General features: G+C 42.1%; 1 pseudogene; it reads right to left on the reverse strand.

Annotated features, from left to right (window-relative positions):
- Nucleotides 1-2405: 2405 nt before the first annotated feature.
- The window catches only part of LOC115116807 (LIM and senescent cell antigen-like-containing domain protein 1), a 32889-nt pseudogene continuing 8247 nt past the window's right edge, over nucleotides 2406-27047 (reverse strand).

A 27047-nucleotide genomic window follows, 5' to 3' on the forward strand; every position in this document is an offset into this window, starting at 1 on the left:
CAACTATTAGTGTGTTTAAGACCTTTACATAGTATATTTATCACACCCATCTAGCTAATTCATCTAACCCAACTATTAGTGTGTTTAAGACCTTTACATAGTATATTTATCACACCCATCTAGCTAATTCATCTAACCCAACTATTAGCATGTTTAAGACCTTTACATAGTATATTTATCACACCCATCTAGCTAATTCATCTAACCCAACTATTAGCATGTTTAAGACCTTTACATAGTATATTTATCACCCATCTAGCTAATTCATCTAACCCAACTATTAGCATGTTTAAGACCTTTACATAGTATATTTATCACACCCATCTAGCTAATTCATCTAACCCAACTATTAGCATGTTTAAGACCTTTACATAGTATATTTATCACACCCATCTAGCTAATTCATCTAACCCAACTATTAGCATGTTTAAGACCTTTACATAGTATATTTATCACACCCATCTAGCTAATTCATCTAACCCAACTATTAGTGTGTTTAAGACCTTTACATAGTATATTTATCACACCCATCTAGCTAATTCATCTAACCCAACTATTAGCATGTTTAAGACCTTTACATAGTATATTTATCACACCCATCTAGCTAATTCATCTAACCCAACTATTAGTGTGTTTAAGACCTTTACATAGTATATTTATCACACCCATCTAGCTAATTCATCTAACCCAACTATTAGCATGTTTAAGACCTTTACATAGTATATTTATCACACCCATCTAGCTAATTCATCTAACCCAACTATTAGTGTGTTTAAGACCTTTACATAGTATATTTATCACACCCATCTAGCTAATTCATCTAACCCAACTATTAGTGTGTTTAAGACCTTTACATAGTATATTTATCACACCCATCTAGCTAATTCATCTAACCCAACTATTAGCATGTTTAAGACCTTTACATAGTATATTTATCACACCCATCTAGCTAATTCATCTAACCCAACTATTAGCATGTTTAAGACCTTTACATAGTATATTTATCACACCCATCTAGCTAATTCATCTAACCCAACTATTAGTGTGTTTAAGACCTTTACATAGTATATTTATCACACCCATCTAGCTAATTCATCTAACCCAACTATTAGCGTGTTTAAGACCTTTACATAGTATATTTATCACACCCATCTAGCTAATTCATCTAACCCAACTATTAGCATGTTTAAGACCTTTACATAGTATATTTATCACACCCATCTAGCTAATTCAACTAACCCAACTATTAGCATGTTTAAGACCTTTACATAGTATATTTATCACACCCATCTAGCTAATTCATCTAACCCAACTATTAGCATGTTTAAGACCTTTACATAGTATATTTATCACACCCATCTAGCTAATTCATCTAACCCAACTATTAGCATGTTTAAGACCTTTACATAGTATATTTATCACACCCATCTAGCTAATTCATCTAACCCAACTATTAGTGTGTTTAAGACCTTTACATAGTATATTTATCACACCCATCTAGCTAATTCATCTAACCCAACTATTAGTGTGTTTAAGACCTTTACATAGTATATTTATCACACCCATCTAGCTAATTCAACTAACCCAACTATTAGCATGTTTAAGACCTTTATATAGTATATTTATCACACCCATCTAGCTAATTCATCTAACCCAACTATTAGCGTGTTTAAGACCTTTACATAGTATATTTATCACACCCATCTAGCTAATTCAACTAACCCAACTATTAGTGTGTTTAAGACCTTTATATAGTATATTTATCACACCCATCTAGCTAATTCATCTAACCCAACTATTACTGTGTTTAAGACCTTTACATAGTATATTTATCACACCCATCTAGCTAATTCATCTAACCCAACTATTAGTGTGTTTAAGACCTTTACATAGTATATTTATCACACCCATCTAGCTAATTCATCTAACCCAACTATTAGTGTGTTTAAGACCTTTACATAGTATATTTATCACACCCATCTAGCTAATTCATCTAACCCAACTATTAGCATGTTTAAGACCTTTACATAGTATATTTATCACACCCATCTAGCTAATTCATCTAACCCAACTATTAGCATGTTTAAGACCTTTACATAGTATATTTATCACACCCATCTAGCTAATTCATCTAACCCAACTATTAGCATGTTTAAGACCTTTACATAGTATATTTATCACACCCATCTAGCTAATTCATCTAACCCAACTATTAGTGTGTTTAAGACCTTTATATAGTATATTTATCACACCCATCTAGCTAGTTCAACCTAAGTGATTTTGCTCCATTGAAACACTACCTAGTTTATACAGGTCAGCGACTCACAGTGACAGAACAAATGGAGCAGCATGCTGAGTGTCCATCTCCTTCCAACTCTCCTCCTCTGAAACGGTTGGGAGTAATATTCAAACAAACCCATGACATTTTATTTTATTACAAGCAAATGTTAGGATACATGATATACCAGAATCCTAGATGACATACCAGAATCCTAGATGATATACCAGAATCCTAGATGACATACCAGAATCCTAGATGACATACCAGAATCCTAGATGACATACCAGAATCCTAGATGACATACCAGACTCCTAGATGATATACCAGAATCCTAGATGACATACCAGAATCCTAGATGACATACCAGACTCCTAGATGACATACCAGACTCCTAGATGACATACCAGACTCCTAGATGACATACCAGACTCCTAGATGACATACCAGACTCCTAGATGACATACCAGAATCCTAGATGACATACCAGAATCCTAGATGACATACCAGAATCCTAGATGACATACCAGACTCCTAGATTTCATACCAGACTCCTAGATTTCATACCAGACTCCTAGATTTCATACCAGACTCCTAGATGACATACCAGAGTCCTAGATGACATACCAGAGTCCTAGATGACATACCAGAGTCCTAGATGACATACCAGAGTCATAGATGACATACCAGAGTCATGGGCTCCACGTTCTGATACACAGCTAGAATTCTCATTCTTACACAGAAGTGAGGAATATTCTCTGATTAAGGCAGTTGTAGTAAGTCTGGATCACATGCCAGTATATTGGACAACCACATGCATATTGACACCCTTACAGTATATAATGCAGTATAAAATATACACTGAGCTTACCAAACATTAGTACTAGTACCGAGCTAAAAATCCTTCTTTAAATCTGTCATCTACTGATTGAAGAGACATCAATAAGGGACCGTAGCTTTCACCTGATCAGTCAATGCCATGGAAATATGTTGTATACTCAGTGTATATTCATACCCAAGGCACAAGACAAAAGCTATTTTAAGAGTACTACAAGCACCTTCTCATCTCTTTAAAAGACAGTGTGCAAGTATTTCGTTAGACGTCATTAACCCTTTATACTGCTGTTCACTTGGTCCGCTCGTGGCCAAACTACATCAGATCAGTTATATGTAGTATTTCTTAACAATATCTAAATGCATTTCACCCATTGTTTTTTCCCCTCCATGCTTTCATAGGTCATTGTCAGGCAGAAGGAGGTTCTATATTGTTTGATTAAGACTCTGGACATCTGAAAAACAGCTCCACATGCAAAAGCCACATGCACAAAAATAATCAATTAAAAAGTGAGAAAAGATTAACACGTTATACTGAGTACCTGAGGACGTCAAATACTAAAATACTGGAACAGACAGGATTTTGAGTCTAATCTGACACATTTATACAATTCCTTTGACTAATTTGGGCACTTGTTAAGGTTAATACAGGGTTCAGCGTTGCTCGTAGGGCTGCAAACCTCCAGTAACTTTCTTAAAATCCCAGGTTTCTAGAAACCCCCGAAATGGAAGATCCCCAGAATCAATAGGGAATAAGCAGGACATCCGGGAAAGTCAGGGAATTTTCCAGAGTTTCTGGGACTTTGGGAAAGCTACTGGACATGTTGTTGAGTGTGGGACCCCTTGGGACTCGGAGGTCTACTTGCGTCCGACAGTCTCAGCCAGTTTCTTCAGTCTCTTCTTCAGCTCCAGAGGAAACTTCTCATAACATTTCTTACACACAGGCTTCATGTCAAACTCCACAAACTTGTTCCTGTCAACAGAGGACAGGGGAGACACAGTCAGTATTTTTGTAATGCATTTTGGGCTCCATTGTGTATGAAATGTGCTTTACAAATATATATATATATATATATATATATATATATATATATATATATATATATATATATATATTTTGTATTCTCATGAACAGCAGCACATATATATATTTTGTATTCTCATGAACAGCCCTGCATGCAGGTTTCTATCCTTAGCAAGTTACACTACGATCACACAACTAGCATGACAGGACAGAAACACAGTCAGATGTACTGAAATGGAACCAACACTAAATATTTCATTTTTAAGGGAAATGACCTCCATATCATATGTATGTGGAAGATGACACATTACACCTTCCATCACAACGAGTACGTCCCAAATGACACCCTGTTCCCTTTATAGTGCACTACGTTGGACCAGGGCCCTATTGCACCCTGTTCCCTTTATAGTGCACTACGTTGGACCAGGGCCCTATTGCACCCGGTTCCCTTTATAGTGCACTACGTTGGACCAGGGCCCTATTGCACCCGGTTCCCTTTATAGTGCACTACGTTGGACCAGGGCCCTATTGCACCCTGTTCCCTTTATAGTGCACTACGTTGGACCAGGGCCCTATTGCACCCTGTTCCCTTTATAGTGCACTACGTTGGACCAGGGCCCACAGGTTCCCTTTTGTGCACAATCCGTTGGACCAGAAGAACATGACAGAACCCTGTTCCCTTTATAGTGCACTACGTTGGACCAGGGCCCTATTGCACCCTGTTCCCTTTATAGTGCACTACGTTGGACCAGGGCCCACAGGTTGTCATTTGGGACGCAATCCATTGTCACATAACAGAAGAACATGACAGAACAGATCAAGCAAACTGGAGGAGAAAACAACAAAAAGGAAAGACAATGAGAGGAAAAGCTAAATGAAGATGACAGGAAGTGGAATTACTAACCCATGGATGGAAATGAAAGGAGGATAGTGAAGATGACAGGAAGAGGACTGGAAAAGTCTACAGACAGATAACAGGTTTCTTTTTGCGGTCTTTTGAGGCGTCCCTCTCGCGTCGGGCCAGTCTGCGTTTCAGCTCCTCAGGCATCCGCTCGTAACAGTGCTTACATACAGGCTTCAGATCTACCTCTACAAACTTGTCTCTGTTACACCACAGGGAGGGGAGGGAGGAGAGAGAGAGAGAGAGAGAGAGAGAGAGAGAGAGAGAGAAGAGAAACCAGAGAGAGAGAGAGAGAGAGAAGAGAAACCAGAGAGAGAGAGAGAGAGAGAGAAGAGAAACCAGAGGGAGAGAGAGAGAGAGAGAGAAGAGAAACCAGAGGGAGAGAGAGAGAGAGAGAAGAGAAACCAGAGGGAGAGAGAGAGAGAGAGAGAGAAGAGAAACCAGAGAAGAGAAACCAGAGAGAGAGAGAGAGAGAAGAGAAACCAGAGGGAGGAGAGAGAGAGAGAGAGAAGAGAAACCAGAGGAGAGAGAGAGAGAGAGAGAAACCAGAGAGAAACCAGAGGAGAGAGAGAAGAGAAACCAGAGAGAGAGAGAGAGAGAGAAGAGAGACCAGAGGAGAGAGAGAGAGAGAGAAGAGAAACCAGAGAGAGAGAGAGAGAAGAGAAACCAGAGAGAGAGAGAGAGAGAGAAACCAGAGAGAGAGAGAGAGAGAAGAGAAACCAGAGGGAGAGAGAGAGAGAAGAGAAACCAGAGGGGAGAGAGAGAGAGAGAGAAGAGAAACCAGAGGGAGAGAGAGAGAGAGAGAGAGAAGAGAAACCAGAGAAACCAGAGGGAGAGAGAGAGAGAGAGAGAGAAGAGAAACCAGAGGGAGAGAGAGAGAGAGAGAAGAGAAACCAGAGGGGAGAGAGAGAGAGAGAGAAGAGAAACCAGAGGAGAGAGAGAGAGAGAGAAGAGAAACCAGAGGGAGAGAGAGAGAGAGAGAGAAGAGAAACCAGAGGAGAGAGAGAGAGAGAGAGAGAAGAGAAACCAGAGGGAGAGAGAGAGAGAGAGAGAGAGAGAAGAGAAACCAGAGGGGAGAGAGAGAGAGAGAGAGAGAAGAGAAACCAGAGGGAGAGAGAGAGAGAGAGAGAAGAGAAACCAGAGGGAGAGAGAGAGAGAAGAGAAACCAGAGGGAGAGAGAGAGAGAGAAGAGAAACCAGAGGGAGAGAGAGAGAGAGAAACCAGAGGGGAGAGAGAGAGAGAAGAGAAACCAGAGAGAGAGAGAGAGAAACCAGAGGGAGAGAGAAGACCAGAGAAACCAGAGGGAGAGAGAGAGAAGAGAAACCAGAGGAGAGAGAGAGAGAGAAGAGAAACCAGAGGGAGAGAGAGAGAGAAGAGAAACCAGAGGGAGAGAGAGAGAGAGAGAAGAGAAACCAGAGGGAGAGAGAGAGAGAGAAGAGAAACCAGAGGGAGAGAGAGAGCGAGAAGAGAAACCAGAGGGAGAGAGAGCGAGAAGAGAAACCAGAGGGAGAGAGAGCGAGAAGAGAAACCAGAGGGAGAGAGAGCGAGAAGAGAAACCAGAGGGAGAGAGAGCGAGAAGAGAAACCAGAGGGAGAGAGAGCGAGAAGAGAAACCAGAGGGAGAGAGAGCGAGAAGAGAAACCAGAGGGAGAGAGAGCGAGAAGAGAAACCAGAGGGGGAGAGAGAGAACCAGAGGGAGAGAGAGAAGAGAAACCAGAGGGAGAGAGAGCGAGAAGAGAAACCAGAGGGAGAGAGAGCGAGAAGAGAAACCAGAGGGGGAGAGAGCGAGAAGAGAAACCAGAGGGGGAGAGAGAAGAGAAAACAGAGGATGGAAAAAGCACAGGGTGGAGAAGTGAGAAGACTATAGAAAATAAGAGGAAAAAACAGATTGTGTCCAATAGAAGGTTAGAGAAAACACAGTACTTTTTAGGGAATAGGGTGTCATTTGGGACACAGATTGAGAGGAAGGCGGGACAACGACAGACAGGAAGAGCTAAAGGGTTAGGAAAGAGCCCAGTATAATACCACTGATATATAATAATGTAATAATAACATACTTGAGGGTGAGCTTGGTGTTGCAGGTGGCGCAGGAGAAACAGTTCACACACCATGCTTTGTTCAGGGCTGACACCACTACAGGAACAACAGAAAGTCCATTATGGCTTTAGATCCTTCTAAAACAATTCATTCAAAATGAAAACACAGTTGATGCTTACCGTCTCCTTCAATCACTCTGTTGCAGTGGTAGCACACATCACCAAAGAGCTAGAGGGTTGAGACACGGGCAGAGATGAGCATTTCATTCACCAAACATACACGACTTGATTTAACCATTATCAAACTTTACATTTCAGTCAGTGCCAGCCAGAACAACATGCAATAACTGTGTTACTCAGCAACCCCTAACCTATGAATGTTTGTGAACATGAGCCCCATGGGACCTGTCAAACAGTGCATTACATAGGGAATAGGGTACCATTTACCTAGTTGTAGTGGGTCTCACAGTCAGATCATAGCTTTATTACCTGGTTGTAGTGGGTCTCACAGTCAGATCATAGCTTTATTACCTAGTTGTAGTGGGTCTCAGTCAGATCATAGCTTTATTACCTAGTTGTAGTGGGTCTCAGTTGTAGTGGGTCTCAGTTGTAGTGAGTCTCAGTCAGATCATAGCTTTATTACCTGGTTGTAGTGAGTCTCAGTCAGATCATAGCTTTATTACCTGGTTGTAGTGGGTCTCACAGTCAGTAGCTTTATTACCTAGTTGTAGTGGGTCTCAGTCAGATCATAGCTTTATTACCTGGTTGTAGTGGGTCTCAGTTGTAGTGAGTCTCAGTCAGATCATAGCTTTATTACCTAGTTGTAGTGGGGTTGTAGTGAGTCTCAGTCAGATCATAGCTTTATTACCTGGTTGTAGTGGGTCTCAGTTGTAGTGAGTCTCAGTCAGATCATAGCTTTATTACCCTCAGTTGTAGTGGGTCTCAGTCAGATCATAGCTTTATTACCTGGTTGTAGTGGGTCTCACAGTCAGATCATAGCTTTATTACCTGGTTGTAGTGGGTCTCACAGTCAGATCATAGCTTTATTACCTGGTTGTAGTGAGTCTCAGTTGTAGTGGGTCTCAGTCAGATCATAGCTTTATTACCTGGTTGTAGTGGGTCTCAGTCAGATCATAGCTTTATTACCTGGTTGTAGTGGGTCTCAGTCAGATCATAGCTTTATTACCTGGTTGTAGTGGGTCTCACAGTCAGATCATAGCTTTATTACCTGGTTGTAGTGGGTCTCAGTCAGATCATAGCTTTATTACCTGGTTGTAGTGGGTCTCAGTTGTAGTGAGTCTCAGTCAGATCATAGCTTTATTACCTGGTTGTAGTGGGTCTCACAGTCAGATCATAGCTTTATTACCTAGTTGTAGTGGGTCTCAGTCAGATCATAGCTTTATTACCTGGTTGTAGTGGGTCTCAGTCAGGTCATAGCTGTATTACCTGGTTGTAGTGAGTCTCACAGTCAGATCATAGCTTTATTACCTAGTTGTAGTGGGTCTCAGTTGTAGTGAGTCTCAGTCAGATCATAGCTTTATTACCTAGTTGTAGTGGGTCTCAGTCAGATCATAGCTTTATTACCTGGTTGTAGTGGGTCTCAGTTGTAGTGGGTCTCAGTCAGATCATAGCTTTATTACCTGGTTGTAGTGGGTCTCACAGTCAGATCATAGCTTTATTAACTGGTTGTAGTGGGTCTCACAGTCAGATCATAGCTGTATTACCTGGTTGTAGTGTGTCTCAGTTGTAGTGGGTCTCAGTCAGTAGCTTTATTACCTGGTTGTAGTGAGTCTCAGTCAGATCATAGCTTTATTATCTGGTTGTAGTGGGTCTCACAGTCAGATCATAGCTTTATTACCTAGTTGTAGTGAGTCTCAGTCAGATCATAGCTTTATTACCTGGTTGTAGTGAGTCTCAGTCAGGTCATAGCTGTATTACCTGGTTGTAGTGGGTCTCACAGTCAGATCATAGCTTTATTACCTGGTTGTAGTGGGTCTCAGTTGTAGTGAGTCTCAGTCAGATCATAGCTTTATTACCTAGTTGTAGTGAGTCTCAGTCAGATCATAGCTTTATTACCTGGTTGTAGTGAGTCTCAGTCAGATCATAGCTTTATTACCTAGTTGTAGTGGGTCTCACAGTCAGATCATAGCTTTATTACCTAGTTGTAGTGGGTCTCAGTCAGATCATAGCTTTATTACCTAGTTGTAGTGGGTCTCAGTTGTAGTGGGTCAGTTGTAGTGAGTCTCAGTCAGATCATAGCTTTATTACCTGGTTGTAGTGAGTCTCAGTCAGATCATAGCTTTATTACCTGGTTGTAGTGGGTCTCAGTCAGATCATAGCTTTATTACCTAGTTGTAGTGGTCTCAGTCAGATCTAGCTTTATTACCTAGTTGTAGTGGGTCTCAGTCAGGTCATAGCTTTATTACCTGGTTGTAGTGGGTCTCAGTTGTAGTGAGTCTCAGTCAGATCATAGCTTTATTACCTAGTTGTAGTGGGTCTCAGTTCAGTGAGTCTCAGTCAGATCATAGCTTTATTACCTGGTTGTAGTGGGTCTCAGTTGTAGTGAGTCTCAGTCAGATCATAGCTTTATTACCTGGTTGTAGTGGTTGTAGTGGGTCTCAGTCAGATCATAGCTTTATTACCTGGTTGTAGTGGGTCTCAGTCAGATCATAGCTTTATTACCTGGTTGTAGTGGGTCTCAGTCAGATCATAGCTTTATTACCTGGTTGTAGTGGGTCTCAGTCAGATCATAGCTTTATTACCTGGTTGTAGTGGGTCTCACAGTCAGATCATAGCTTTATTACCTAGTTGTAGTGGGTCTCAGTCAGATCATAGCTTTATTACCTGTTGTAGTGGGTCTCAGTTGTAGTGGGTCTCAGTTGTAGTGAGTCTCAGTCAGATCATAGCTTTATTACCTGGTTGTAGTGAGTCTCAGTCAGATCATAGCTTTATTACCTAGTTGTAGTGGGTCTCACAGTCAGATCATAGCTTTATTATCTGGTTGTAGTGGGTCTCACAGTCAGATCATAGCTTTATTACCTAGTTGTAGTGAGTCTCAGTCAGATCATAGCTTTATTACCTGGTTGTAGTGAGTCTCACAGTCAGGTCATAGCTGTATTACCTGGTTGTAGTGGGTCTCACAGTCAGATCATAGCTTTATTACCTGGTTGTAGTGGGTCTCAGTTGTAGTGAGTCTCAGTCAGATCATAGCTTTATTACCTAGTTGTAGTGAGTCTCAGTCAGATCATAGCTTTATTACCTGGTTGTAGTGAGTCTCAGTCAGATCATAGCTTTATTACCTAGTTGTAGTGGGTCTCAGTTGTAGTGGGTTTCAGTCAGATCATAGCTTTATTACCTGGTTGTAGTGAGTCTCAGTCAGATCATAGCTTTATTACCTGGTTGTAGTGGGTCTCACAGTCAGATCATAGCTTTATTACCTAGTTGTAGTGGGTCTCAGTCAGATCATAGCTTTATTACCTAGTTGTTCAGTCAGGTCATAGCTGTATTACCTGGTTGTAGTGGGTCTCAGTTGTAGTGAGTCTCAGTCAGATCATAGCTTTATTACCTAGTTGTAGTGGGTCTCAGTTGTAGTGAGTCTCAGTCAGATCATAGCTTTATTACCTGGTTGTAGTGGGTCTCAGTTGTAGTGAGTCTCAGTCAGATCATAGCTTTATTACCTGGTTGTAGTGGGTCTCAGTGGGTCTCAGTCAGATCATAGCTTTATTACCTGGTTGTAGTGGGTCTCACAGTCAGATCATAGCTTTATTAACTGGTTGTAGTGGGTCTCACAGTCAGATCATAGCTGTATTACCTGGTTGTAGTGTGTCTCAGTTGTAGTGGGTCTCAGTCAGATCATAGCTTTATTACCTGGTTGTAGTGGGTCTCACAGTCAGATCATAGCTTTATTACCTAGTTGTAGTGGGTCTCAGTCAGATCATAGCTTTATTACCTAGTTGTAGTGAGTCTCAGTCAGATCATAGCTTTATTACCTAGTTGTAGTGGGTCTCACAGTCAGATCATAGCTTTATTATCTGGTTGTAGTGGGTCTCACAGTCAGATCATAGCTTTATTACCTAGTTGTAGTGAGTCTCAGTCAGATCATAGCTTTATTACCTGGTTGTAGTGAGTCTCACAGTCAGGTCATAGCTGTATTACCTGGTTGTAGTGGGTCTCACAGTCAGATCATAGCTTTATTACCTGGTTGTAGTGGGTCTCAGTTGTAGTGAGTCTCAGTCAGATCATAGCTTTATTACCTAGTTGTAGTGAGTCTCAGTCAGATCATAGCTTTATTACCTGGTTGTAGTGAGTCTCAGTCAGATCATAGCTTTATTACCTGGTTGTAGTGGGTCTCACAGTCAGATCATAGCTTTATTACCTAGTTGTAGTGGGTCTCAGTCAGATCATAGCTTTATTACCTAGTTGTAGTGGGTCTCAGTTGTAGTGGGTCTCAGTTGTAGTGAGTCTCAGTCAGCTTTATTACCTGGTTGTAGTGAGTCTCAGTCAGATCATAGCTTTATTACCTGGTTGTAGTGGGTCTCACAGTCAGATCATAGCTTTATTACCTAGTTGTAGTGGGTCTCAGTCAGATCATAGCTTTATTACCTAGTTGTAGTGGGTCTCAGTCAGGTCATAGCTGTATTACCTGGTTGTAGTGGGTCTCAGTTGTAGTGAGTCTCAGTCAGATCATAGCTTTATTACCTAGTTGTAGTGGGTCTCAGTTGTAGTGAGTCTCAGTCAGATCATAGCTTTATTACCTGGTTGTAGTGGGTCTCAGTTGTAGTGAGTCTCAGTCAGATCATAGCTTTATTACCTGGTTGTAGTGGGTCTCAGTTGTAGTGGGTCTCAGTCAGATCATAGCTTTATTACCTAGTTGTAGTGAGTCTCAGTCAGATCATAGCTTTATTACCTGGTTGTAGTGAGTCTCAGTCAGATCATAGCTTTATTACCTAGTTGTAGTGGGTCTCACAGTCAGATCATAGCTTTATTACCTAGTTGTAGTGGGTCTCAGTCAGATCATAGCTTTATTACCTAGTTGTAGTGGGTCTCAGTTGTAGTGGGTCTCAGTTGTAGTGAGTCTCAGTCAGATCATAGCTTTATTACCTGGTTGTAGTGAGTCTCAGTCAGATCATAGCTTTATTACCTGGTTGTAGTGGGTCTCACAGTCAGATCATAGCTTTATTACCTAGTTGTAGTGGGTCTCAGTCAGTAGCTTTATTACCTAGTTGTAGTGGGTCTCAGTCAGGTCATAGCTGTATTACCTGGTTGTAGTGGGTCTCAGTTGTAGTGGTCTCAGTCAGATCATAGCTTTATTACCTAGTTGTAGTGGGTCTCAGTTGTAGTGAGTCTCAGTCAGATCATAGCTTTATTACCTGGTTGTAGTGGGTCTCAGTTGTAGTGAGTCTCAGTCAGATCATAGCTTTATTACCTGGTTGTAGTGGGTCTCAGTTGTAGTGGGTCTCAGTCAGATCATAGCTTTATTACCTGGTTGTAGTGGGTCTCACAGTCAGATCATAGCTTTATTAACTGGTTGTAGTGGGTCTCACAGTCAGATCATAGCTGTATTACCTGGTTGTAGTGTGTCTCAGTTGTAGTGGGTCTCAGTCAGATCATAGCTTTATTACCTGGTTGTAGTGGGTCTCAGTCAGATCATAGCTTTATTACCTGGTTGTAGTGGGTCTCAGTCAGATCATAGCTTTATTACCTGGTTGTAGTGGGTCTCACAGTCAGATCATAGCTTTATTACCTAGTTGTAGTGGGTCTCAGTCAGATCATAGCTTTATTACCTAGTTGTAGTGGGTCTCAGTTGTAGTGGGTCTCAGTTGTAGTGGTCTCAGTCAGATCATAGCTTTATTACCAGTCTCAGTCAGATCATAGCTTTATTACCTAGTTGTAGTGGGTCTCACAGTCAGATCATAGCTTTATTATCTGGTTGTAGTGGGTCTCACAGTCAGATCATAGCTTTATTACCTAGTTGTAGTGAGTCTCAGTCAGATCATAGCTTTATTACCTGGTTGTAGTGAGTCTCACAGTCAGGTCATAGCTGTATTACCTGGTTGTAGTGGGTCTCACAGTCAGATCATAGCTTTATTACCTGGTTGTAGTGGGTCTCAGTTGTAGTGAGTCTCAGTCAGATCATAGCTTTATTACCTAGTTGTAGTGAGTCTCAGTCAGATCATAGCTTTATTACCTGGTTGTAGTGAGTCTCAGTCAGATCATAGCTTTATTACCTAGTTGTAGTGGGTCTCAGTTGTAGTGGGTTTCAGTCAGATCATAGCTTTATTACCTGGTTGTAGTGGGTCTCAGTTGTAGTGAGTCTCAGTCAGATCATAGCTTTATTACCTGGTTGTAGTGGGTCTCACAGTCAGATCATAGCTTTATTACCTGGTTGTAGTGGGTCTCAGTCAGATCATAGCTTTATTACCTGGTTGTAGTGGGTCAATTGTAGTGGGTCTCACAGTCAGATCATAGCTTTATTACCTGGTTGTAGTGGGTCTCAATTGTAGTGGGTCTCACAGTCAGATCATAGCTGTATTACCTGGTTGTAGTGGGTCTCAATTGTAGTGGGTCTCACAGTCAGATCATAGCTGTATTACGTGGTTGTAGTGTGTCTCAGTTGTAGTGGGTCTCAGTCAGATCATAGCTTTATTACCTGGTTGTAGTGGGTCTCAGTCAGATCATAGCTTTATTACCTGGTTGTAGTGGGTCTCAGTCAGATCATAGCTTTATTAGTGGGTCTCACAGTCAGTTAGCTTTATTACCTGGTTGTAGTGGGTCTCAGTCAGATCATAGCTTTATTACCTGGTTGTAGTGGGTCTCAGTTGTAGTGGGTCTCACAGTCAGATCATAGCTGTATTACCTGGTGTGTCTCAGTTGTAGTGGGTCTCAGTCAGATCAGCTTTATTACCTGGTTGTAGTGGGTCTCAGTCAGATCATAGCTTTATTACCTGGTTGTAGTGGGTCTCAGTCAGATCATAGCTGTATTACCTGGTTGTAGTGGGTCTCACAGTCAGATCATAGCTGTATTACCTAGTTGTAGTGGGTCTCACAGTCAGATCATAGCTGTATTACGTGGTTGTAGTGTGTCTCAGTAGTGGGTCTCAGTCAGATCATAGCTTTATTACCTAGTTGTAGTGAGTCTCAGTCAGATCATAGCTTTATTACCTGGTTGTAGTGAGTCTCACAGTCAGGTCATAGCTGTATTACCTGGTTGTAGTGGGTCTCACAGTCAGATCATAGCTTTATTACCTGGTTGTAGTGGGTCTCAGTTGTAGTGAGTCTCAGTCAGATCATAGCTTTATTACCTAGTTGTAGTGAGTCTCAGTCAGATCATAGCTTTATTACCTGGTTGTAGTGAGTCTCAGTCAGATCATAGCTTTATTACCTAGTTGTAGTGGGTCTCACAGTCAGATCAGCTTTATTACCTAGTTGTAGTGGGTCTCAGTCAGATCATAGCTTTATTACCTGGTTGGGTCTCAGTTGTAGTGAGTCTCAGATCAGCTTTATTACCTGGTTGTAGTGAGTCTCAGTCAGATCATAGCTTTATTACCTGGTTGTAGTGGGTCTCACAGTCAGATCATAGCTTTATTACCTAGTTGTAGTGGGTCTCAGTCAGATCATAGCTTTATTACCTAGTTGTAGTGGGTCTCAGTCAGGTAGCTGTATTACCTGGTTGTAGTGGGTCTCAGTTGTAGTGAGTCTCAGTCAGATCTAGCTTTATTACCTAGTTGTAGTGGGTCTCAGTTCAGATCAGTCAGATCATAGCTTTATTACCTGGTTGTAGTGGGTCTCAGTTGTAGTGAGTCTCAGTCAGATCATAGCTTTATTACCTGGTTGTAGTGGGTCTCAGTTGTAGTCTCTCAGTCAGATCATAGCTTTATTACCTGGTTGTAGTGGGTCTCAGTCAGATCATAGCTTTATTACCTGGTTGTAGTGGGTCTCAGTCAGATCATAGCTTTATTACCTGGTTGTAGTGGGTCTCAGTCAGTAGCTTTATTACCTGGTTGTAGTGGGTCTCACAGTCAGATCATAGCTTTATTACCTAGTTGTAGTGGGTCTCAGTCAGATCATAGCTTTATTACCTAGTTGTAGTGGGTCTCAGTTGTTGGGTCTCAGTAGTGAGTCTCAGTCAGATCATAGCTTTATTACCTGGTTGTAGTGAGTCTCAGTCAGATCATAGCTTTATTACCTAGTTGTAGTGGGTCTCACAGTCAGATTGCTTTATTATCTGGTTGTAGTGGGTCTCACAGTCAGATCATAGCTTTATTACCTAGTTGTAGTGAGTCTCAGTCAGATCAGCTTTATTACCTGGTTGTAGTGAGTCTCACAGTTTATTATTACCTGGTTGTAGTGGGTCTCAGTCAGATCATAGCTTTATTACCTGGTTGTAGTGGGTCTCAGTTGTAGTGAGTCTCAGTCAGATCATAGCTTTATTACCTAGTTGTAGTGAGTCTCAGTCAGATCATAGCTTTATTACCTGGTTGTAGTGAGTCTCAGTCAGATCATAGCTTTATTACCTAGTTGTAGTGGGTCTCAGTTGTAGTGGGTTTCAGTCAGATCATAGCTTTATTACCTGGTTGTAGTGAGTCTCAGTCAGATCAGCTTTATTACCTGGTTGTAGTGGGTCTCACAGTCAGATCATAGCTTTATTACCTAGTTGTAGTGGGTCTCAGTCAGATCATAGCTTTATTACCTAGTTGTAGTGGGTCTCAGTCAGGTCATAGCTGTATTACCTGGTTGTAGTGGGTCTCAGTTGTAGTGAGTCTCAGTCAGATCATAGCTTTATTACCTAGTTGTAGTGGGTCTCAGTTGTAGTGAGTCTCAGTCAGATCATAGCTTTATTACCTAGTTGTAGTGGGTCTCAGTCAGATCATAGCTTTATTACCTGGTTGTAGTGGGTCTCAGTTGTAGTGGGTCTCAGTCAGATCATAGCTTTATTACCTGGTTGTAGTGGGTCTCACAGTCAGATCATAGCTTTATTAACTGGTTGTAGTGGGTCTCACAGTCAGATCATAGCTGTATTACCTGGTTGTAGTGTGTCTCAGTTGTAGTGGGTCTCAGTCAGATCATAGCTTTATTACCTGGTTGTAGTGGGTCTCACAGTCAGATCATAGCTTTATTACCTAGTTGTAGTGGGTCTCAGTCAGATCATAGCTTTATTACCTAGTTGTAGTGAGTCTCAGTCAGATCATAGCTTTATTACCAGTTCAGGTCTCACAGTCAGATCATAGCTTTATTATCTGGTTGTAGTGGGTCTCACAGTCAGATTGCTTTATTACCTAGTTGTAGGGTCTCAGTCAGATCAGTCAGTGAGTCTCACAGTCAGTCATAGCTGTATTACCTGGTTGTAGTGGGTCTCACAGTCAGATCATAGCTTTATTACCTGGTTGTAGTGGGTCTCAGTTGTAGTGAGTCTCAGTCAGATCATAGCTTTATTACCTAGTTGTAGTGAGTCTCAGTCAGATCATAGCTTTATTACCTGGTTGTAGTGAGTCTCAGTCAGATCATAGCTTTATTACCTAGTTGTAGTGGGTCTCACAGTCAGATCATAGCTTTATTACCTAGTTGTAGTGGGTCTCAGTCAGATCATAGCTTTATTACCTAGTTGTAGTGGGTCTCAGTTGTAGTGGGTCTCAGTCTCAGTCAGATCATAGCTTTATTACCTGGTTGTAGTGAGTCTCAGATCATAGTACCAGTGGGTCTCACAGTCAGATCATAGCTTTATTACCTAGTTGTAGTGGGTCTCAGTCAGTGCTTTATTACCTAGTTGTAGTGGGTCTCAGTCAGGTAGCTGTATTACCTGGTTGTAGTGGGTCTCAGTTGTAGTGAGTCTCAGTCAGATCATAGCTTTATTACCTAGTTGTAGTGGGTCTCAGTTGTAGAGTCTCAGTCAGATAGCTTTATTACCTGGTTGTAGTGGGTCTCAGTTGTTAGTGAGTCTCAGTCAGATCATAGCTTTATTACCTGGTTGTAGTGGGTCTCAGTTGTAGTGGGTCTCAGTCAGATCATAGCTTTATTACCTGGTTGTAGTGGGTCTCACAGTCAGATCATAGCTTTATTAACTGGTTGTAGTGGGTCTCACAGTCAGATAGCTGTATTACCTGGTTGTAGTCTCAGTTGTAGTGGGTCTCAGTCAGATCATAGCTTTATTACCTGGTTGTAGTGGGTCTCAGTCAGATCATAGCTTTATTACCTGGTTGTAGTGGGTCTCAGTCAGATCATAGCTTTATTACCTGGTTGTAGTGGGTCTCACAGTCAGATCATAGCTTTATTACCTAGTTGTAGTGGGTCTCAGTCAGATCATAGCTTTATTACCTAGTTGTAGTGGGTCTCAGTTGTAGTGGGTCTCAGTTGTAGTGAGTCTCAGTCAGATCATCTTTATTACCTGGTTGTAGTGAGTCTCAGTCAGATCATAGCTTTATTACCTAGTTGTAGTGGGTCTCACAGTCAGATCATAGCTTTATTATCTGGTTGTAGTGGGTCTAGTCAGATCTAGCTTTATTACCTAGTTGTAGTGAGTCTCAGTCAGTAGCTTTATTACCTGGTTGTAGTGAGTCTCACAGTCAGGTCATAGCTGTATTACCTGGTTGTAGTGGGTCTCACAGTCAGATCATAGCTTTATTACCTGGTTGTAGTGGGTCTCAGTTGTAGTGAGTCTCAGTCAGATCATAGCTTTATTACCTAGTTGTAGTGAGTCTCAGTCAGATCATAGCTTTATTACCTGGTTGTAGTGAGTCTCAGTCAGATCATAGCTTTATTACCTAGTTGTAGTGGGTCTCAGTTGTAGTGGGTTTCAGTCAGATCATAGCTTTATTACCTGGTTGTAGTGGGTCTCAGTTGTAGTGAGTCTCAGTCAGATCATAGCTTTATTACCTGGTTGTAGTGGGTCTCACAGTCAGATCATAGCTTTATTACCTGGTTGTAGTGGGTCTCAGTCAGATCATAGCTTTATTACCTGGTTGTAGTGGGTCTCAATTGTAGTGGGTCTCACAGTCAGATCATAGCTTTATTACCTGGTTGTAGTGGGTCTCAATTGTAGTGGGTCTCACAGTCAGATCATAGCTGTATTACCTGGTTGTAGTGGGTCTCAATTGTAGTGGGTCTCACAGTCAGATCATAGCTGTATTACGTGGTTGTAGTGTGTCTCAGTTGTAGTGGGTCTCAGTCAGATCATAGCTTTATTATCTGGTTGTAGTGGGTCTCACAGTCAGATCATAGCTTTATTACCTAGTTGTAGTGAGTCTCAGTCAGATCATAGCTTTATTACCTGGTTGTAGTGAGTCTCACAGTCAGGTCATAGCTGTATTACCTGGTTGTAGTGGGTCTCACAGTCAGATCATAGCTTTATTACCTGGTTGTAGTGGGTCTCAGTTGTAGTGAGTCTCAGTCAGATCATAGCTTTATTACCTAGTTGTAGTGAGTCTCAGTCAGATCATAGCTTTATTACCTGGTTGTAGTGAGTCTCAGTCAGATCATAGCTTTATTACCTAGTTGTAGTGGGTCTCAGTTGTAGTGGGTTTCAGTCAGATCATAGCTTTATTACCTGGTTGTAGTGAGTCTCAGTCAGATCATAGCTTTATTACCTGGTTGTAGTGGGTCTCACAGTCAGATCATAGCTTTATTACCTAGTTGTAGTGGGTCTCAGTCAGATCATAGCTTTATTACCTAGTTGTAGTGGGTCTCAGTCAGGTCATAGCTGTATTACCTGGTTGTAGTGGGTCTCAGTTGTAGTGAGTCTCAGTCAGATCATAGCTTTATTACCTAGTTGTAGTGGGTCTCAGTTGTAGTGAGTCTCAGTCAGATCATAGCTTTATTACCTGGTTGTAGTGGGTCTCAGTTGTAGTGAGTCTCAGTCAGATCATAGCTTTATTACCTGGTTGTAGTGGGTCTCAGTTGTAGTGGGTCTCAGTCAGATCATAGCTTTATTACCTGGTTGTAGTGGGTCTCACAGTCAGATCATAGCTTTATTAACTGGTTGTAGTGGGTCTCAGTCAGATCATAGCTTTATTACCTGGTTGTAGTGTGTCTCAGTTGTAGTGGGTCTCAGTCAGATCATAGCTTTATTACCTGGTTGTAGTGGGTCTCACAGTCAGAGAGCTTTATTACCTAGTTGTAGTGGGTCTCAGTCAGATCATAGCTTTATTACCTAGTTGTAGTGGGTCTCAGTCAGATCATAGCTTTATTACCTAGTTGTAGTGGGTCTCACAGTCAGATCATAGCTTTATTACCTGGTTGTAGTGGGTCTCACAGTCAGATCATAGCTTTATTACCTAGTTGTAGTGAGTCTCAGTCAGATCATAGCTTTATTACCTGGTTGTAGTGAGTCTCACAGTCAGGTCATAGCTGTATTACCTGGTTGTAGTGGGTCACAGTCAGATCATAGCTTTATTACCTGGTTGTAGTGGGTCTCAGTTGTAGTGAGTCTCAGTCAGATCATAGCTTTATTACCTAGTTGTAGTGAGTCTCAGTCAGATCATAGCTTTATTACCTGGTTGTAGTGAGTCTCAGTCAGATCATAGCTTTATTACCTGGTTGTAGTGGGTCTCAGTCAGATCATAGCTTTATTACCTGGTTGTAGTGGGTCTCAGTCAGATCATAGCTTTATTACCTGGGTCTCAGTTGTAGTGAGTCTCAGGATCTAGCACCTGGTTGTAGTGAGTCTCAGTCAGATCATAGCTTTATTACCTGGTTGTAGTGGGTCTCACAGTCAGATCATAGCTTTATTACCTAGTTGTAGTGGGTCTCAGTCAGATCATAGCTTTATTACCTGGTTGTAGTGGGTCTCAGTCAGGTCATAGCTGTATTACCTGGTTGTAGTGGGTCTCACAGTCAGTCTCATCAGATCATAGCTTTATTACCTAGTTGTAGTGGGTCTCAGTTGTAGTGAGTCTCAGTCAGATCATAGCTTTATTACCTGGTTGTAGTGGGTCTCAGTTGTAGTGAGTCTCAGTCAGATCATAGCTTTATTACCTGGTTGTAGTGGGTCTCAGTTGTAGTGGGTCTCAGTCAGATCATAGCTTTATTACCTGGTTGTAGTGGGTCTCACAGTCAGATCATAGCTTTATTAACTTTATTAACTGGTACCTGTAGTGTGTCTCAGTGGGTCTCAGTCAGATCATAGCTTTATTACCTGGTTGTAGTCAGTCAGTCTCTTTATTAGTTGTAGTGGGTCTCAGTCAGATCATAGCTTTATTACCTGGTTGTAGTGGGTCTCACAGTCAGATCATAGCTTTATTACCTAGTTGTAGTGGGTCTCAGTCAGATCATAGCTTTATTACCTAGTTGTACCTAGTTGTAGTGAGTCTCAGTCAGATCATAGCTTTATTACCTGGTTGTAGTCTCAGTCAGTCTCAGTCAGTGGGTCTCAGTAGCTTTATTACCTAGTTGTAGTGAGTCTCAGTCAGATCATAGCTTTATTACCTGGTTGTAGTGAGTCTCACAGTCAGGTCATAGCTGTATTACCTGGTTGTAGTGGGTCTCACAGTCAGATCATAGCTTTATTACCTGGTTGTAGTGGGTCTCAGTTGTAGTGAGTCTCAGTCAGATCATAGCTTTATTACCTAGTTGTAGTGAGTCTCAGTCAGATCATAGCTTTATTACCTGGTTGTAGTGAGTCTCAGTCAGATCATAGCTTTATTACCTAGTTGTAGTGGGTCTCAGTTGTAGTGGGTCTCAGTCAGATCATAGCTTTATTACCTGGTTGTAGTGGGTCTCAGTTGTAGTGAGTCTCAGTCAGATCATAGCTTTATTACCTGGTTGTAGTGGGTCTCACAGTCAGATCATAGCTTTATTACCTGGTTGTAGTGGGTCTCAGTCAGATCATAGCTTTATTACCTGGTTGTAGTGGGTCTCAATTGTAGTGGGTCTCACAGTCAGATCATAGCTTTATTACCTGGTTGTAGTGGGTCTCAATTGTAGTGGGTCTCACAGTCAGATCATAGCTGTATTACCTGGTTGTAGTGGGTCTCAATTGTAGTGGGTCTCACAGTCAGATCATAGCTGTATTCAGTGGGTCTCAGTCAGATCATAGCTTTATTACCTGGTTGTAGTGGGTCTCAGTCAGATCATAGCTTTATTACCTGGTTGTAGTGGGTCTCACAGTCAGATCATAGCTTTATTACCTGGTTGTAGTGGGTCTCACAGTCAGATCATAGCTTTATTACCTGGTTGTAGTGGGTCTCAGTCAGATCATAGCTTTATTACCTGGGTCTCAGTTGTAGTGGGTCTCACAGTCAGATCATAGCTGTATTACGTGGTTGTAGTGTGTCTCAGTTGTAGTGGGTCTCAGTCAGATCATAGCTTTATTACCTGGTTGTAGTGGGTCTCAGTCAGATCATAGCTTTATTACCTGGTTGTAGTGGGTCTCAGTCAGATCATAGCTGTATTACCTGGTTGTAGTGGGTCTCACAGTCAGATCATAGCTTTATTACCTAGTTGTAGTGGGTCTCACAGTCAGATCATAGCTGTATTACCTGGTTGTAGTGTGTCTCAGTTGTAGTGGGTCTCAGTCAGATCATAGCTTTATTACCTGGTTGTAGTGGGTCTCACAGTCAGATCATAGCTTTATTACCTGGTTGTAGTGGGTCTCAGTCAGATCATAGCTGTATTACCTGGTTGTAGTGGGTCTCAGTCAGATCATAGCTGTATTACCTAGTTGTAGTGGGTCTCAGTCAGATCATAGCTTTATTACCTAGTTGTAGTGGGTCTCAGTTGTAGTGGGTCTCAGTTGTAGTGAGTCTCAGTCAGATCATAGCTTTATTACCTGGTTGTAGTGAGTCTCAGTCAGATCATAGCTTTATTAGTTGTAGTGGGTCTCACAGTCAGATCATAGCTTTATTATCTGGTTGTAGTGGGTCTCACAGTCAGATCATAGCTTTATTACCTAGTTGTAGTGAGTCTCAGTCAGATCATAGCTTTATTACCTGGTTGTAGTGAGTCTCACAGTCAGGTCATAGCTGTATTACCTGGTTGTAGTGGGTCTCACAGTCAGATCATAGCTTTATTACCTGGTTGTAGTGGGTCTCAGTTGTAGTGAGTCTCAGTCAGATCATAGCTTTATTACCTAGTTGTAGTGAGTCTCAGTCAGATCATAGCTTTATTACCTGGTTGTAGTGAGTCTCAGTCAGATCATAGCTTTATTACCTAGTTGTAGTGGGTCTCAGTTGTAGTGGGTCTCAGTCAGATCATAGCTTTATTACCTGGTTGTAGTGTGGGTCTCAGTTGTAGTGTGGTCTCAGTCAGATCATAGCTTTATTACCTGGTTGTAGTGGGTCTCAGTCAGATCATAGCTTTATTACCTGGTTGTAGTGGGTCTCAGTCAGATCATAGCTTTATTACCTGGTTGTAGTGGGTCTCAATTGTAGTGGGTCTCACAGTCAGATCATAGCTTTATTACCTGGTTGTAGTGGGTCTCAATTGTAGTGGGTCTCACAGTCAGATCATAGCTGTATTACCTGGTTGTAGTGGGTCTCAATTGTAGTGAGTCTCACAGTCAGATCATAGCTGTATTAGTGTGTCTCAGTTGTAGTGGGTCTCAGTCAGATCATAGCTTTATTACCTGGTTGTAGTGGGTCTCACAGTCAGATCATAGCTGTATTACCTGGTTGTAGTGGGTCTCACAGTCAGATCATAGCTTTATTACCTGGTTGTAGTGGGTCTCAGTCAGATCATAGCTTTATTACCTGGTTGTAGTGGGTCTCAGTTGTAGTGGGTCTCACAGTCAGATCATAGCTGTATTACGTGGTTGTAGTGTGTCTCAGTTGTAGTGGGTCTCAGTCAGATCATAGCTTTATTACCTGGTTGTAGTGGGTCTCAGTCAGATCATAGCTTTATTACCTGGTTGTAGTGGGTCTCACAGTCAGATCATAGCTGTATTACCTGGTTGTAGTGGGTCTCACAGTCAGATCATAGCTGTATTACCTAGTTGTAGTGGGTCTCACAGTCAGATCATAGCTGTATTACGTGGTTGTAGTGTGTCTCAGTTGTAGTGGGTCTCAGTCAGATCATAGCTTTATTACCTGGTTGTAGTGGGTCTCAGTCAGATCATAGCTTTATTACCTGGTTGTAGTGGGTCTCACAGTCAGATCATAGCTGTATTACCTGGTTGTAGTGGGTCTCACAGTCAGATCATAGCTTTATTACCTGGTTGTAGTGAGTCTCAGTTGTAGTGGATCTCAGTCAGATCATAGCTGTATTACCTAGTTGTAGTGAGTCTCACAGTCAGATCATAGCTTTATTACCTAGTTGTAGTGGGTCTCACAGTCAGATTATAGCTTTATTACCTAGTAGTGGGTCTCAGTCAGATCATAGCTTTATTACCTGGTTGTAGTGGGTCTCAGTTGTAGTGGGTCTCAGTCAGATCATAGCTGTATTACCTAGTTGTAGTGAGTCTCACAGTCAGATCATAGCTTTATTACCTAGTTGTAGTGGGTCTCAGTCAGATTATAGCTTTATTACCTAGTAGTGGGTCTCAGTCAGGTCATAGCTGTATTACCTGGTTGTAGTGGGTCTCACAGTCAGATCATAGCTTTATTACCTGGTTGTAGTGGGTCTCAGTTGTAGTGGGTCTCACAGTCAGATCATAGCTGTATTACCTAGTTGTAGTGGGTCTCAGTCAGATCATAGCTGTATTACTTAGTTGTAGTGGGTCTCAGTCAGATCATAGCTTTATTACCTGGTTGTAGTGGGTCTCAATTGTAGTGGGTCTCACAGTCAGATCATAGCTTTATTACCTAGTTGTAGTGGGTCTCAGTTGTAGTGGGTCTCAGTCAGATCATAGCTTTATTACCTGGTTGTAGTGGGTCTCAGTCAGATCATAGCTTTATTACCTAGTAGTGGGTCTCAGTCAGGTCATAGCTGTATTACCTGGTTGTAGTAGGTCTCACAGTCAGATCATAGCTTTATTACCTGGTTGTAGTGGGTCTCAGTTGTAGTGGGTCTCAGTCAGATCATAGCTTTATTACCTAGTTGTAGTGGGTCTCAGTCAGATCATAGCTTTATTACCTGGTTGTAGTGGGTCTCAGTCAGATCATAGCTTTATTACCTGGTTGTAGTGGGTCTCAGTTGTAGTGGGTCTCAGTCAGATCATAGCTTTATTAGCTGGTTGTAGTGGGTCTCAGTCAGATCATAGCTTTATTACCTGGTTGTAGTGGGTCTCAGTTGTAGTGGGTCTCACCGTCAGATCATAGCTGTATTACCTGGTTGTAGTGAGTCTCAGTCAGATCATAGCTTTATTACCTGGTTGTAGTGAGTCTCAGTCAGATCATAGCTTTATTACCTGGTTGTAGTGAGTCTCAGTTGTAGTGGGTCTCACAGTCAGATCATAGCTGTATTACCTGGTTGTAGTGAGTCTCAGCTGTAGTGGGTCTCACAGTCAGATCATAGCTGTATTACCTGGTTGTAGTGAGTCTCACAGTAGGCCAGACCCTTCCTCTCATAGTGGCGGTGTCCAAGGAACGGCTTCTCACACTTAGCACACACAAAATGCTGCAAACACAGGCAACATCACATGTTAGCATGGCTAATGGCTAACTGTAGTACCAGGCAACATCACATGTTAGCATGGCTAATGGCTAACTGTAGTACCAGGCAACATCACATGTTAGCATGGCTAACTGTAGTCACAGGGAAGTAGCATCCCAAGTTAGCATGGCTAATAGCTAACTCTCGTTACAGGCAGACACCACTACACAGGCATTAGCATATTGCTAACTCTACTCACAGGCACAAGCAGTTAAGTTAGCTAACTTTGCTAACTCTAGTCAGCTGCCATCAGGGCACGTATTCACAAAGAGTATCAGTGTAGGAGTGCTGATCTAGGATCAGGTGATCTACCTGTACATATGTTATTCATTATGATCTTAAAGGTCATGAACAGTCCAAAAAAAAAAAAATGTTTTTCATAAAACTGGATGATATTTGAATGAAACCAGGTTAAAGTATGAAAAATGACCATTGCTCCTACATTGACAAAGTCATAAAGCTACTGGTCCCCCATGTCAAACACTTGGATTCATTGTTACATAGGGTGACATCACCCTAACTTATTTTAATACACCAATGGTAACATGATATTCTCTCATCTAATTTAAATAAGTACCGCTTTGTAACCAACATCGGAGAAGGTGTGTTTGTGGAGGGGTGTGGTTTATACAGCTACTCTACTGGTGCCTGTAAGGTGTCATCAAATATAATTAAACGTTTACACTATTCATCTATGGTAAAGACACTCGTGTCCCCTTTTAGCTGTGTCTGGTGTTATATAGTTACTGGTTAGCTGGGTCTTCATCTGTGTCTGGTGTTATCTGGGTCTTCATCTGTGTCTGGTGTTAGCTAGGTCTTCATCTGTGTCTGGTGTTAGCTAGGTCTTCATCTGTGTCTGGTGTTAGCTAGGTCTTCATCTGTGTCTGGTGTTAGCTAGGTCTTCATCTGTGTCTGGTGTTAGCTAGGTCTTCATCTGTGTCTGGTGTTAGCTAGGTCTTCATCTGTGTCTGGTGTTAGCTAGGTCTTCATCTGTGTCTGGTGTTAGCTAGGTCTTCATCTGTGTCTGGTGTTAGCTAGGTCTTCATCTGTGTCTGGTGTTAGCTAGGTCTTCATCTGTGTCTGGTGTTAGCTAGGTCTTCATCTGTGTCTGGTGTTAGCTAGGTCTTCATCTGTGTCTGGTGTTAGCTAGGTCTTCATCTGTGTCTGGTGTTAGCTAGGTCTAAGTATAAGTATAAGCTCCCCACTCAGCCTGTCTTTTCAAACTTCCTGGTAGAGCACTTTTCCCTCACATTGAGCATTTCTATCCAAAACAAATATTATGGGTGATATTTTAGTCACTCAAAATGCTATTTTACATGGGAATCAGCATGACTGTTTGGGACCTTTAAAGACTAAGCTAACCCTATATCAGCTCTACTCAGAGCTTTATGAATACAACTGGCCCAAGTAACTCATCGGGGCTTGGTCAGAAAGATGCATGACACACACAGCAGTCATTCAGGACAGGTAGCGGAACAGTGGCCTCTAGTGGAGAGAATGTCAAATGCAGGCAGGCCAGGCACTGTAGACTACTTGTCCTGTATTCATCAGTACTGTAAAGTTGTGAGAGATTGTGCATGTGTTTAGACACCCGCACCCATGTATTTCTGGGTAAGAAGAACTTATCTGTGAATGTGGTAACGGTGTGCCTCTTGTTTCTATTGACATATGACAGGTGTTTGTGGCTGAAGAGTGTCGTTGTGTAGCTAGCTATGCAATGTTGTTTTCTGTAGTGCAGTTTCTTTGTGTGGGAGGAGAAAGACCTCCTTTCTCCTTGGATGTGTCCCAAATGGCACCCTATTCCCTACATAGGGCCCTAACTCTGACCAGAACACTATGGGCTCTGGTTAAAACTTAGTGCACTACATAGGGCCCTAACTGACCAGAACACTATGGGCTCTGGTTAAAACTTAGTACACTACATAGGGACTACTGCCATTTGGGACATAACACCTTCTCACCATGTTAAAGTGCCACTCGCAGTAGGCATAGCCCTTACATTCATAGTAGGGATGGCCCTGGAACGATCGCTCACATACACTACACCCAAAGTGCTGGGAGAGGAGGAGGGGGTGAGGAGGGAGGATGGGGTGAGGAGGAGGGGGAGGGGGGAGGGGGAGAAGGATAAGGGAGGAGGGAGAAGGATAAGGGAGGAGGGAGAAGGATAAGGGAGGGGAGAAGGATAAGGGAGGAGGGAGAAGGATAAGGAGGGGGAGAAGGATAAGGGGGAGGGAGAAGGATAAGGGGGGAGAAGGATAAGGGGGAGAAGGATAAGGGAGGGGAGAAGGATAAGGGGGAGGAGGATAAGGGAGGGGGGAGAAGGATAAGGGGGGGGAGAAGGATAAGGGAGGGAGGAGAAGGATAAGGGAGGGATAAAAGAAGCCACAAAGATGAGGATGTAGAGAAGAATAAAGGAATGTGTTGGAAGGAAAAGAAAGGTGTCACAGGATTGAGAGCA

This window comes from Oncorhynchus nerka, linkage group LG2 (assembly GCF_034236695.1).
Source record: "Oncorhynchus nerka isolate Pitt River linkage group LG2, Oner_Uvic_2.0, whole genome shotgun sequence".
In the NCBI taxonomy this organism is placed as follows: domain Eukaryota; kingdom Metazoa; phylum Chordata; class Actinopteri; order Salmoniformes; family Salmonidae; genus Oncorhynchus; species Oncorhynchus nerka.